General features: G+C 40.7%; 1 long non-coding RNA gene across 3 annotated transcripts; it reads left to right on the top strand.

Moving 5' to 3' along the window:
• Positions 1 to 6: 6 nt before the first annotated feature.
• LOC104914493 lies at positions 7 to 5,960 on the top strand. 3 transcript variants are annotated; one of them, XR_004159358.1, is made up of 3 exons: positions 7 to 1,011; positions 1,445 to 2,179; positions 3,584 to 5,960. It is a non-coding gene; the product is annotated as an uncharacterized LOC104914493 (long non-coding RNA). The 3 variants fall into 3 exon arrangements; XR_004159357.1 differs by having other exon boundaries at positions 2,879 to 5,960; XR_004159356.1 differs by lacking the exon at positions 3,584 to 5,960 and having other exon boundaries at positions 1,445 to 1,497; positions 2,037 to 2,273.
• Positions 5,961 to 13,742: the final 7,782 nt, after the last annotated feature.

The raw sequence follows: 13,742 nt of genomic DNA, 5'->3' as shown, positions 1-13,742 counted from the left end.
GATGGGTTCCTTTTCCCAACGAGCCGACGGCCTCGGTGGTGCCCATCAGCGCCTGTACTGCACCTCCGGCCCGCTGAAGATCCCTTTAGAAGCGAAAAGACTGCTTTGAAGCATCTAGGGGAAGCAGGCGGGAATTTATTATAAATTCCTCTAAAGTACAACAGCTGTACAGAAGCAGCTTAGTTTTCCCCCGGCCGGTACAGGCAGTGAGTCAGCACAGCGAGGCGCTGCTGGCCGCGCTCAGTCCCGGGACGGGCGGTGCGGGAAGCGCCATTTCGGAGCCTGCGCCGTGCAGATCGTGGGGCCATTATCAAAGAGGGCTGTGTCTGCGCTGTGCGTTCTCTGACCTTACTGGAATGTCTGTGTTCACCTTTCTGTTTCGAGCGGTAGTGCAAAAATCATCATTAACTTCAACACATATAATTTGTCTTTTCAGACCTTTTAGAGGATTCCAGAGCTGTGACTGCAGTTTCCCAATTCCCAGGCTGTCTTGGCAGTAGAAGAAATGTGAAAAAGAGCTTTGTGTCATTTGAATCGTGTTGTCTTCTTATGAATTACTGCTATAGCTGCTGTATGTAGGTGTTGCAAGGTCATACCTTCACCCATCCAAGGCAAAGACATGATACTATCTGCCTGAAAATATCTGTCTGGGCAATCTTTCAGTAAGACTTCTCCCACACATCCAACTTTTTTTTTTTTTCTCTCCTGTAACTTATTGCTTCTTTCATGTTGCACAAGAGGTTCCCGAAAACATTAATTTTTTCCTCCCCCAGATTCCTACAGTAAGTACCACTTTGTCTACAAAATCCTGTCAGTAATTAAGAAGCTCATATGTTACAACCTCTGCTTGGTATGATAATTACCCTACTCTCCCTGCCCTAGCTCTCCCTGTTGACTGTTGATCTTCCATCCATTACCATTAGCTTGAATTGAATAGAATTTGGAGTGGTATGAAGTGTCTCACATAGGGAAGAACCAGCATTTTGAAGGACCTGCAGGTGCTACCTCAAGGTAAGTAGCTATACTATCATTTCTGTGCATTTCTTAAGTTTTCCAGTATATTCAGCAAATTTAATTACCCCTTTCTTAAAACCGGTAAGCAATCTTCAACTTACTAAAGAACTAATTGCCTGTGTTAAAGACTGTACAGGCAAAATCCTTGAGACTGACCTTTCTACAGCTTGGGGACAGGAAGGAGGGAATCTCATGTCTGTTTCTGAGATAAAACAGAGCCATTATGACCTGTAGAGAACATCATGCCTTCAAAATGGCATATTTGGTCATGTTCTGCTATGATGTTTCTGAGTGCAGGCAGGCAAAGAACAGTATGTTCATCACCGCTTTCTCTTTCCCTTAGACAAGTGCTCCTTTTTACATACCAAAGTATAAGAAAATATGACTGCAACTCTAACTTGATTTTTTTTTTTTTTTTTCCCCTCCTCAGGTTAGTTTAACAACTAAAAATACTCCATCATGAATGGCCTTTATATCATTCAGGTGGTATTCTTAAAATTATATTTTAATCTCAGTTAAAATGTGAATATAGTTATTTAACGCAGCCTAAAAGAAGTGGGTTTTTTGTTTGTTTGTTTTTTGTTGAAAAAACAATGACCAGCCATGGTCACCACAGTTCTGGCCTGTAATAAGTTTGAGCTTATGATGGCTTTGTGCCCTCAGGCTCACCAGGAAGGGGAATCAGGACAGCGTGCGTTGGCAGGTGGGAGTGTAAATCTGGGTAGGAAGAGAACTCATGTCAAGAGCATGTCAAATCAGTCTCTTCCAAGCAGGATCCTCAAAAACCCAAAGGTGTATTCCTCTCTATGGAAAAAAATAATAAAGGAGAGCATCAATATCAGTTATCACTCTTCAGCTTTAACCCTCCCGGGGGCACAGACAATCTGACTGATTAAGTTGTAATTTTACACCCTTTGCACCAGCTGCACTTGTCTGATTTTTTTACCTGTGTCACTAATAGCACCACAGAGAACTAGAATGAAAGAACTATTAAAAGCCTAATGTGTTTTTTTCATATGTAGGTTGTTTGCATTTCTAATGCCTGTTTTGAAGCCTTGTGTGAAATGAAAAGTGGAGGTGATAATTCATTAGCAAGCAAAATACAGAAGTAAAGCGTTATGAAAAAAACCTGTTATGGAGGGAGATGGAGAACTTAATGCTCAAGGTAAACAATTTCAATTAGGAAGTTCTTTTGAAGTATGATGAGAGCAGTCAAAAAAAGAATCATACAGACTTCCAAAACAAAGACAAAAAAAAAATTGAAATTTATGGAGCTTTTAAGGGCCATTAACTCAAAGGCCATTGCCTTTAAGTGGATTCGTTTTTCCTTCCCCCATTCTATTTTAAAAATGAAAAAGTGTTAATTTTTCAGATTGATCTCTCCAGTTCCCTTGATCAATTAGTCTGCAATAGTAGAAAGGTAGAGAAACATGTTTTGTAGGTATACTATCAGAATTTTAGGCAGAGAAGATTTTTCTGACCAAGTTTCTCTTCAAAACAAAACAAAACATATATATGTATATAAACAGCTGTAATCAGTCAGGAATTGTGCTATACAGAGTAATTTTAGGTTAGGATATATGTGTCCAGAATGTTAGGTAAAACTTTAATCACTGAATTTGTGGAGTAACTGTGAAATTCATTTATACCTTCTCTTTCTCTGTTAAAAGTTTGTTAGATGCCTGAAGCTTGGCAGCACTGCACACAAAACAGGATGTTACTGCCCACAGGTCCAATGTCTCTATCTTTGTGTGGCAGCATTTGATTTTTGCAAGAACAGTAAAGAGCAAGTGTTGCAGGGACTCAGGGAATCTGAGCTGGGGGAATAATAACATATTTCTTCCTGTACCCATAATTATCTCAGGAGGCCTTTCACCTCCAGGGTTTGGAAGACCTTCCTGTGTAGTTATGCTGGAACACTGTGGATGGGAAGAATAAAACAACCAAGGCAGCCTGCATACAAAGCCTGAACTATTACCTCCTAGTGGGGCCAGTTGCTCTCACTGCTCTCCCAAGGCTACCGAGCAGCAGGTGTACATGGATGTGCTGGGTGTGATCACCTCCTGCAGCACGGCTGCTGCCTCATGTGCAGGGGGAAAGCAGAAATGGAGAGAGAAAATGAGCTGTGCTGCTGCTTTGTATGTGCCTGCCAGCCCTGGCCATATCTGCTGTCACACTTGGTTTTCCATAAAATTTCTTTGATTGTTTTTGATCACTGGTACTGGTGTGAAATGTTGTCCTTTGCACAACTGGATCTAGCCATTAAAAATGCTTTAGAAGTCACAGCATACATATCAAGTGTTGATAGATACAAGGCTGAAATGGACTGTGGCAATACTCGTGGTATGCTTTTAATCATAGCGGTGAATTACATTAAAATCTCACTGCCCAACACTACTGTGTTTTGCTCTCTTTTACGCTGTGGCAACACCTAGCGTTCCCTCTTCACATGCCTAATTCTTCACATAGTTTGAGGATAATATGACCTCAGAATACATGCAGTCCTTCACCTATCAGCACCTTCTTTTCTGCACTCAGGAGATACTGTCGATCCTTCTTTCTCTTACAGATTTGTCCAAACTTATTAGCACAGGCAAAAGTAATTCCCATTTCCTCCTGGCTACGTGACAAAAGAAGGACAAAGGACTTCTATCTGCTGCCTAGGAATACAGTAAACATTCATGATTTCAAGTATGGTGATAAGAGCATATTGCACCACAGTGCCATCTCGTAGCAGTTTGTTTGGCTGAGCGTTCACTGGGCCAGCACATCACCACTGTCAGCATGCAAATAAGCTCTCCCATGCAGCTGAGAATGAGGGCCAGAAGCCTGAAAATAAACCAGCAAAGTGTGCCTGTTATAAGGAATGAGAGGTACTTGCCAACTTTTAATCACTGGGCTTAATGACTGGCATGACAACATTTTTCTGATGGGAAAATTATTTACAGGCAGTTGGAAGGTCAGGAGGCTGTCTGAAACATTCAGTGGCAGAACTGGAGTTAGCATTTCAGTGAACCACATTGCTCAGGTACCTGCTTGGTGTCCCAATGCAGCCACCTTCACTGTGCACTTCAGAGTAAAAAATTACCTTCTAATAAAGAAATAAGCACAATGGTAGGAAGGATTCTGCTTTGGGTCTCACCTTGGCTGTGAGACACAGTGCAGGCTGTGTAGTGGGCTGTTACAGTGGTTTGCTTGATTCTGTTTCTTCTGTCAGACATTTGCCAGTGTTGATGATGAATAGTGGGGAAAAATACTGAAAAAGTCCTAGGTGATGAATTAGAATATTAGTTTAGGTATTTCTGCTGCCAGACAGTCATGCAGTTCCCGCATTACTATATAAGGTTTAAAATGTTGAGAGAGGAAGAGGAATTTCAAATATGTTTATTCTTATGCAGATAATCTCTGAATTTTAACTCTAATAAAGCTTTTCACCAGAATGAGATGTTAACTAGCCAATATTTTAATCACAGTTCAGTTAAACAACATTTACCTCTGCAGAAAGGCACCCAAACTGTACTGTCTGTGCTACTCTGTTTCTGTGGAAACTGTGTGTTGGAGTGGAATAGGAAAAATGGTGGAGAAAAGGAGAGCAGTAGCATTTTTGGCTGAAGTCCTGTTGGCCAACCCCAGTTTCATCTGGGATAAATCAGCCAAGCAAGGCCTCAGTGCTGAAGCCCTGACAGTTCTTTTTCCTCCTCCTCTTAACTTGTGCCGAGGGAGGAGTCTGCTTCACAGACACCATTCAGAAAGTGCTTGCTAAAGCAATTTATCTGTACTTTTCATGCAACAAGAATTTTAGTCAGCCAGTGATGTTAGTCAATAGCTGCCTACACTGGTAGGGTAAGGTTTGTTCTGAAAAGAACTTCCATTGACGCACATATTGCTCAGTCACTGGTCTTCTAAAAAGCACCACTGTATTCTTGGAAAGAAACTCTCCTCTTCCAACACTGAAAAGACACATTTTTCATCATTCAGGGATTTCCAAAATATGCATATGTTTGATGGATTGCCAGGAAAGACAGACAGCCTTGACCAGTAAACTCAGCTCTTTTACTTTCTCTTCTCTGGTAGCTGTTTCACTGACATTCATATTGTTTTCTCCTGGAATAAAACATCTTTCTTAAAAGTAAAATGTGAATTAACATAATATATTTTATTGCTTTTTCTGTTCTTATGATTTTGTTAATCAGTGATTGCTTGCTACTTGTGTATGTGAGTGAGAGTGAAAAATCTACCGTGGTAAAGTTGTGATTGATGTCTCAATGCTGTAGAAGTATTTGGGAGGGTTGGGGGTCTATTTCTTCCACATACACACAGCAAATGACTGGCTTTGATTGTAGTCTGAGGCTCCAGGTTGGAGGGCTATGGCATTTTGCTGCCTTGCTTCAGTATACACGTTGCCACAGAGTACCAAAAAGCATTTTGCAGCACTCATGACAACCATCATTCAGTAGAGAATACTAAATTACTGCAGGAAAAGAGACAACAGAAAAAGCAGTTTGCAAGAATGGACAGTATGGGAGAAATTTAAGTAAGGAAACAGCATTATCTTTTCAAATTCAGGTGTTTAGAGTGTGCAGACCCAAGAATTTCAACAGAGTTTCTTACAGGTGAAAGCTAAAGGGAAGAGCCTAGATCATGGTGATGTTGGCTGTACATGTTTGTGCTTCTGTATGGAATCAGGGACACCTGCTTCTTGGTCTGCTGCTGCTTCAGCTTCTTGGTGAGACATTAACTCTTTAGGTCTCTCTCTAGTTTCCTGTGTGTGCTGGAATTGGCAGCAGAACATGAAGAACTTTAACTGCATCAGATCAAGGAACCCTTTCCCATTGTGTGCCTGTAGTGCATTGTGCTATACATGAAAGAAGCAGGAAGGGAATAGAAATACAGAATCACAGAATAGTAGGGGTTGGAAGGGACTTCTAGAGATCATTGAGACCAACCCCCCTGCCAAAGCAGGTTCCCTACACCAGGTCGCACAGGTAGGCGTCCAGGCGAGACTTGAATATCTCCAGAGAAGGAGACTCCACAACCCCCCTGGGCAGTCTGTTCCAGTGCTCCGTCACCCTCACCGTGAAGAAGTTCTTACGCACATTCATGCGAAACTTCCTATGCTGCAGCTTATGTCCGTTTCCCCTCGTCCTGTCTCCACGTACCACTGAAAAGAGACTGGCCTCACCGCTATGGCTGCCACACCTCAGATATTTATAAACCTGGATCAGGTCCCCTCTCAGTCGTCTTTTCTCAAGGCTAAACAGACCCAGTTCACTTAGCCTTTCTTCATAGAATAGAGAGAAAAGCAGAAAAGCAGGCAGTTGGTAGCAGGCGCTGGTGCTGCCTTCAGTCTTTTCTTTAGTAACATTTTCATAAACTACAGCTGAGTTGCAGTTCAACTGAACTTTTAAGTTTTGTTTGATTTGTAACCCATTCTACATTTTTTAGAATAAAATGCTCATTGTTTCCATTTGGCAGGTCTGACTGCCCTCCTTATGTTATTCAGGCTTTAAGTTTGACAGCTTAAGAAATATCTGTTTGTTGAAGTGCTTATTGATGCTCACCCATTTGTAAGGAATGGCAAGTTCAGGCCACTCAAAGACATTGTTGATACAGACAGAACACAGTGAAACAACACTCCATTAACCCAGGTTACCTAGTGCAGAAAATGATCACATTTATATCAATATATGCTTAAAGAGACAAATTAGCTTTTTATTCACTCTAATCCATAAAATTCATTAGGCACAAAGCAGAAAGCATTAATCAGCAGCTGCTTGTCTCACACTCCTCTTTACAGATCTGAATCTGCCCTTTACAAATTGTGGAAATGTGAAAAACTCTCTCCAGAGCAGAGTGAAAAGTCCTATTCCTTCAAAGCTGTGATACCCATATGAAGGAAACGATCTTCACAGCACACTGTGGCTCACCACTGAACTGCAATATCACACAGCAGCCATAGGTGGCCAATATCTACAGTAACTCCTATGCACAACACACTCTTCATGACTAGACTATCCTTTGCTTAGGTCCAAAAATACTGACGTGACAAAGGTATGCCACGTGACTTGGGCTCCAAATTACCAACATGCTCAGCAATGGCTTATGAGCAAAAACACACTCAGTTTGTCCCAGCTAGACTTGCCAAGTTGCAGCTCAGACTAACAAAACGATGGTTTGCTTTAAAAAAAAGATACCAAATTCAGAATCTCTACCGTGAAACTAGACAGATCACATAACTGACTGGAGACTGTTTTACTTTAAGAACTAAAAATATTCACAAGAGAGACAGTTTTATTTGAATTCAGGTGTATTTGAAACACACTGGTAAAAATGTGAAGAGAATTTAGGCATTAGGAAGAGTGCAGGTCAACTACTGCAAAAAATTAACTGAACTTAGTGCAAATGAGAAAGTATTATCTTACAGTCATTACTGCAATTTCTCTTACGTCCCTTAATCAGAATCAAAGTGTAAAGCTCAATACTCATTTTAAAACTATTGCTATTTATAAATTGTATGTTCCTAAGCTGAAAATAAATGCGATGAGAACTGAACCAAATTCTTTCTGATTACTCAGCTTATCGAGTTTGGAAAGCCAGAACTCTCTGATTTGCAAAAAAGCTATTTTCTCAAATTTAAAAAAGATACAGAGATCTCAAGTGTACAAATTACACTATCATTTATACCAATCTTGTCTAATTCTAAATGTTGAGTCAACAGGTACATTTTTAAGACCAAACTTACGAATCCCTGTCTGAAGTTCCACTTTCAAAAGATTTGGCAATTCAGGTGCAGACAGATTCCATTAAAAAGTGCCAAGAAGACTCTGACCTATCAAATCACTACCTTGTTTTATAAGCAGTAAAATTAATGAAAGTTGTTTTTTGATTAATTGATATCCTATATCCCCTACATCTTCCTACTTTTATACTATCAAAGCATTCTCCCAGTCTTCTTCCTCATCTCCTGCACTTCCTTCCAAGACCCTCAGCTATATTTCAGTTCCCCAGTCTTGCAGTACTCTAAGCTCATTTGTACATCCTTCTAGACACGACCTTTTCCCCCTACTTGCTCTTTTTCAACTAGTTGCCTAGTCCATAGCAGCGGAATGGGTTTCACTCACTGGGGAGGATGCAACAACTCCTGTCAAATAGGCTCCTATGTTCTTTCTTTCCCGTGAAAGGAAACGTTATTAGTATCTATCCTTAGTTTCTTTGTAGTAACTCTGAGACTTCTAACCAGATCAATGTGAAACTGGAAAATGAATTAAAAAATTATCAGATTCAGGAACTAACCCTTCATATGAACTTTGTTTTCTTATCAAATAAGAAAAAATTAGTAAATCCTATGAAAAAGATTAGGAGTAACGTAGTAATTAAAGTAGTTGACATGCTTCACTTAGATATTTTAATTAATTTGCAGTATTACATTGCTTGAACTCAGTACAAATACATAATTTTTTCCCTTCAGAAAAAAAAAAAAAAAGCTTAAGATCATCAATTAGGGAGAGGTTAAGCAAGTTACAAAATGTGTAACTTATTCAGAGTAAAAACTTTCAGAACCTAAATTAAATTTCTGACATTTGCAAATGTTCTGGTGCTAGCATTTTTGGCATTTTAAAATGACTCCATTGCAAACTGCAGTGTTCATGCAGGGGAGTGCAATTTGATACGTATTTCTATTTACATTCAGTATCTTTGCGTATACAAAAGGATGATTTTCCTACTTAATTAAATAATGTTTGAATAAAAAACTGCTGAGTGCCTGAGTTAGTTAACTGAGCAAATTAAGATATGCTACTTGAAGAAAAGCAGGGAAAGCATCTGAAATATCTGATTTACTGTCTGCTGGGGAGGCATGATTAAGCAGTGTGGTTAAACTAGGAGAAAATTGTTTTTTATGCATGCAGTATCCAATAAACTCATTATTAGTGTAATATAATCCAAAATGCTTTGAGTCCTATCTGAAGTGCAGGGCAATTGTGGTGCATGAGGTCCCTACTCTGATCCTGCAGTTCTTCGGATGGCAGCCCAGACCAGAGCATGGCACAGCTGCTTTCCCCTCCTTTGGTTCTGGAACCTGCCTGGTTCTCCTTAGAATCGTAGAATAGAATCATAGAATCACAGAATCATTATGTTTGGAAAAGACATCAAAGATCATCTAGTCCAACTGTCCACCTACCAACAAAATTGCCCATTAAACTATGTTCGTTAGTACTATATCTAAATGTTTCTTGGACATCTCCAAGGACGGTGACTCCACCACCTCCCTGCACAGCCCATTACAGTGCCTGACCACTCTTTTGGAGAAATTTTTCCCCCTATCCAGCCTGAACCTCCCTTTGTGCGATTTAAGGCCATTCCCTCTCATCCTACTGCTAATGGATCACTACAGATGAGATTACTTGCTAGTGAATTATTCTGAAGCTGTAAAATTTGATATACAAGTAATTAATATTCATCCATTTTCTAACAAATTCAGTGAAAGCAGAGATTGTTTTTATGATACTCTTTCCACACATCCAAACCAGGCACTGGGGAAGGTTAGGCATGGCCGGATTGCATTTCAGTGTACAGTTGAGAAATCAGCTCTGCTGATCCTGTGTAACTACAGCTTGTGTTAACAAATTTAAGCTAACTTTAACTAGTTATCTTGGTTTCTTCAGCAGTGTAGCATGCTAATTTTCTATCTTACTTACTCATTTATTCAGTAATATAGCTCACAGCAGCCAGAGGCTGCTGCTACTGAACCCAAGATAGCTCATTCAGAGCTAATGTAAACCTTCTTATGCAACTGATAGCCATTTCTTTGTCTGCAGTGGATGTTTAAACATAATTTCAGGAACACAAGTTTGGCCCTGATGATAAAGGCTTGCTAGGCTATGGTGGAAAGATATATCATGTCTTTGCAGAGATATGAAAGATTAAAAGTTACATAAGGCTACTAATGTATGAAAATGGGATGGAAGAGGACGCATGTCTCACACTTACATACCTTGTGATCTTGTCCTGAAAAAGTCATATTAGGAAATGTTCTTGAAGTCCTCTTAAGTCTGGTCTTATCTGCATAACCAAGGGAATAAATTAAAGTTAAGTTTTGCTTACTTGGTATCCATCCCATCTATTGTACAGTATATGAATTACAGCATGTGCACCTGGATATTACTCTGGAGTTCAAGACAAGTTCTATTTTTATCAGTCTAGTTCTTCATTTTCCATTTATCTCCTCAATACGAGGGACCATACAGCAGTTTAAATCCCTGTCTTCACATGATTTTCTTAATTTCTGTATAGCTATTTCAAGCAATGCAAAAAGATACTCATGTGTTTCAGCATATGTGAACTAGATGGAGACTTGCACAACCTTCCAGTAGTCCTCTGGGGTAAGCTCAGAAAAGAAGGTTATTTTGGATGGCACACACTTACAGATGATTACTTTTTATAAGTTTGAGGAGGAGAGGATCAAGCAGGGAGTAATTCAGTGCCAGGACAAGAAAATTAAAATCTGCAAATACATCTGCTGGAACAGTCACACTGGACAGCTTTTGTGGCAGGAGAATTTGTCTCAAATTTTAGATGAGGGCAAAAAGGGCTGTTACTGTAGGAAATTCAGGCAGCAGAAGATGTGAAGTGGTAGCCTAGGTATGGAGTAGACCTGAAAACAACCAAATGGACAGATAATCTATACTGTGATCATTGATTTATCAGCAGTGGACTCAAATAGAAACAGAACTGATGACAGAGCCACTAGGTAAAGGTTTGTTCTTTTTTCTGTATAGAGTTACAGCATCACCAAATTCTGTAGCCAGTGAAGGTATTGCATAGCAGTATGACCTTTTCTTTAGTCAAGAACACAAGTGTCATTACTTCCCTGTCTCCTCCCCTCAGGCCCTTTGTTCTACATAACAACAGGTATGTACATAACTTCCAGCTGGGGAAAATGTACCTGTGCAATTAACGATTTACTCTAGCGAGGCTTTAACTGATACCTATTAGATTTATTCAAAGCTGAGATTAGAAGCTTAGCAAGATCCAAGTGCATATCTTTTTATCAGAAACAACTGAATTCTGCGAGTGTTACACTAACACTAGCATTGAAGCACTATTCCAGAGAGTGTGCATGCTGTGTCCCTCTTGTACTGAGTGAAGAAGTCATTTTGTGCTTGCTGCGGTCTCTTGTCACTTTTAGTTCACAGTATGCTTTGGAGCCAAAAAGATAAGAAGCACATTTATTTTTAGCTGGCCTTGGCATCCCAGTTTAGTGTCCTGTTAATGTTCACCTCCATGTTTTTCCTGTTGCTGCTTGATGAGTCTTACAAATAAAATACGAGGAAATCAAAATGGTCAGTTAAATTGCTAGAGAGAGTCAACTTCCCATGTCTGTTTTACAATTTATTAGCTCTCTTCAGTTAGCAGTTTGCTAATTGGTCATCAGATCATAACAGTATTCTGCCAGATGCCAGGAAAAATTATTCCTTCTTTCAGTTTGGAACCTCCAGCAGATTAATGTATTCTCATGGCGCTGCTGTTTGAAACCATGACTGGTAAACAGCCCTTTTATCTGAAGGTCCCAGTCCCTCAACAAGAGCCTCCTTATCATCACAATTTCTTCATAAGAATACATTAATATGAAATACTACAAGCTCTGTAGACTGGCAGCATGCACTGTAACTGTTTCTAAGCACAAGAGGGAGATGAACTGACAGCATTCTAAGCATATAAAATATTAATTTAAGGCTTAGTATGATACAAAGCATAACAGGGTTTTTTTCTTTCATTCTTTCTGTGGGAAAAATCAGACAGGTACTTTGTGGAAAGGAGTCTGATTCAGCAAAGACACCAACTAACAAAAGCAGGAAAAAAATCAAAAGATTCCAGGATAGTCTGCTGCACATAAGTTTTGGACTCAGATCTAACATGAACCTTAAAGTGCAATAGAACAGAAACCTGGAATAAGGAAAAAGTAGTTTCCAATAATTTAGAGAGCAATTGGAAAGTTAGAGAACATAAGTTAGATAATGTTGTCTTGAGTCGCTCTTTTCTATCATGTCCAGCTTTTCATCAAGCTGCAGAACAGATCTTTACCAGGCTGTATGTAATATGCAAGGGACACATTTCACACCATCAGTATCTTGGGCTGCATGAGGCAGTGTTGCCAGAAGGATCAGGAGATGATCCTTCACGCCCAGCCAGCCCTGCTGAGGTCTCCCCTGGAGTGCTGCATCCAGTTCTGGGCTCCCATCACAGGAGAGATATAGGCATACAGAGCCACCAAGATGGGTTAGGGACTAGAGCACCTCTCCTGTGAGGAAGGTTGAGAGAGCTGAGCCAGTTCAGCCTGGAGAAGAGGAGGCTTGAGAATCTCATCAGTGTTTACAAATACCAGAAAATAAGGTGCAAAGAGGAGCTCTTTTCAGTGGTGCCCAGTGACAGGGCAAGAGGCCATAGTCACAAAGTGGAACAGAGGTGCCAATGAGCACCGGACTGCACTTCTGCACTGGGTGGCTGAGCACTGGCACTGGCTGCCCAGAGGCTGTGGGTCTGCGGGTCTGCTCACTGGCCACAGTGCTGGGCACCCCTGCTCTGGGTGTCCCTGCTGGGGCAGCGGTGTGGGATTTTCATATAAGTCTTTAAAATCACCACTGCCCGCTTATCTCTTGTTTAAACCTTGGGGATACAGATCTGCAAGGTCAAGACAAAGAGCAGCTGAAGGAGGAAGGCTTGTGGCAGCAGGATGGTCTGTTTTGGTTTAAGGCTGTGGGAATAGACAGATAATGTTTCAGCACAAAATCTTGAGGGCCACAATGCCTGAAGTGAGACCTTTTGTTTCATTAACCATGAAATTAATATTAAAGTTAACACCCCTCAGTATGTTAATGAGCTCTCAGGAGAACATGCTGAACATACATAACTTATAGTGCTCAACTCTCATCTCAAATCATGCCAAACATCACCCCAAGATAAGGGGTTAGGATATAAGGGAAAGTTTATCTCCAGGGGGGTGGAAGTGGGGAAGAGAAAGAAAGAGAGACTGAAAGAGAGAAGAGATATGGGAGATAAGAGATGGGAAACTGCATTCCTCTTCTTCCACCAGGACAGGGACTCTTTCTTGGTAAGCACTGAGCCTCACCTCTTGGTGAAGAGCACCTGGGACAGCGTGTACTGTGCTGGTGCCATTATCATATGTTAGCACTATTGCAGCATTTATCAGAAACAATCCCAACCTTGTTATGTTTGTCGTTTCAATACATCATCTTCTTTTTAGATGTTTGTGAATCTAAAGTGGAAGTCTGGGCAAGGGGGAACGCTGCCAGACAGGCATTGCTGAAAATGTCCAGTGAAAATCCTCGTGGACTCTGGCAGAGAGGTGTTCTGTCAGTCTATTCAGTGAAAGTCCTTGGCAGGGGAACTCTGGCAAGCAGTCAAACTGCTCTTGTTGTGACAGGGGTTGGACCAAATGGCTCCCTGAGGTTCCTTCCAATCTCAGCCATTTTGTGATTATGTGATCAGGTTCTTCAGCTGTATAAGGAATTCCAGAGTTTAAAGGGTGACAGCCAACCATAAGTTCCTGAAGTGGAAGACCACTTGTACAGACGTATTTTTTTAATATGAAGACAAGGCTGATTCTAGAAGCAAAGAAGAGTAATATGCTGGCCATGAAAATTTCTGTTACCACTGAGATTTGCCCCGTCCTTGGAGGTGTTCAAGGCCAGATTGGATGGGGCCCTGGG

The sequence above is a fragment of the Meleagris gallopavo genome, chromosome 1, assembly GCF_000146605.3.
Source record: "Meleagris gallopavo isolate NT-WF06-2002-E0010 breed Aviagen turkey brand Nicholas breeding stock chromosome 1, Turkey_5.1, whole genome shotgun sequence".
Lineage (NCBI taxonomy): Eukaryota > Metazoa > Chordata > Aves > Galliformes > Phasianidae > Meleagris > Meleagris gallopavo.
The sequence above is the reverse complement of the archived record's forward strand: the minus strand, read 5'-3'. Positions and strand labels throughout refer to the sequence as shown.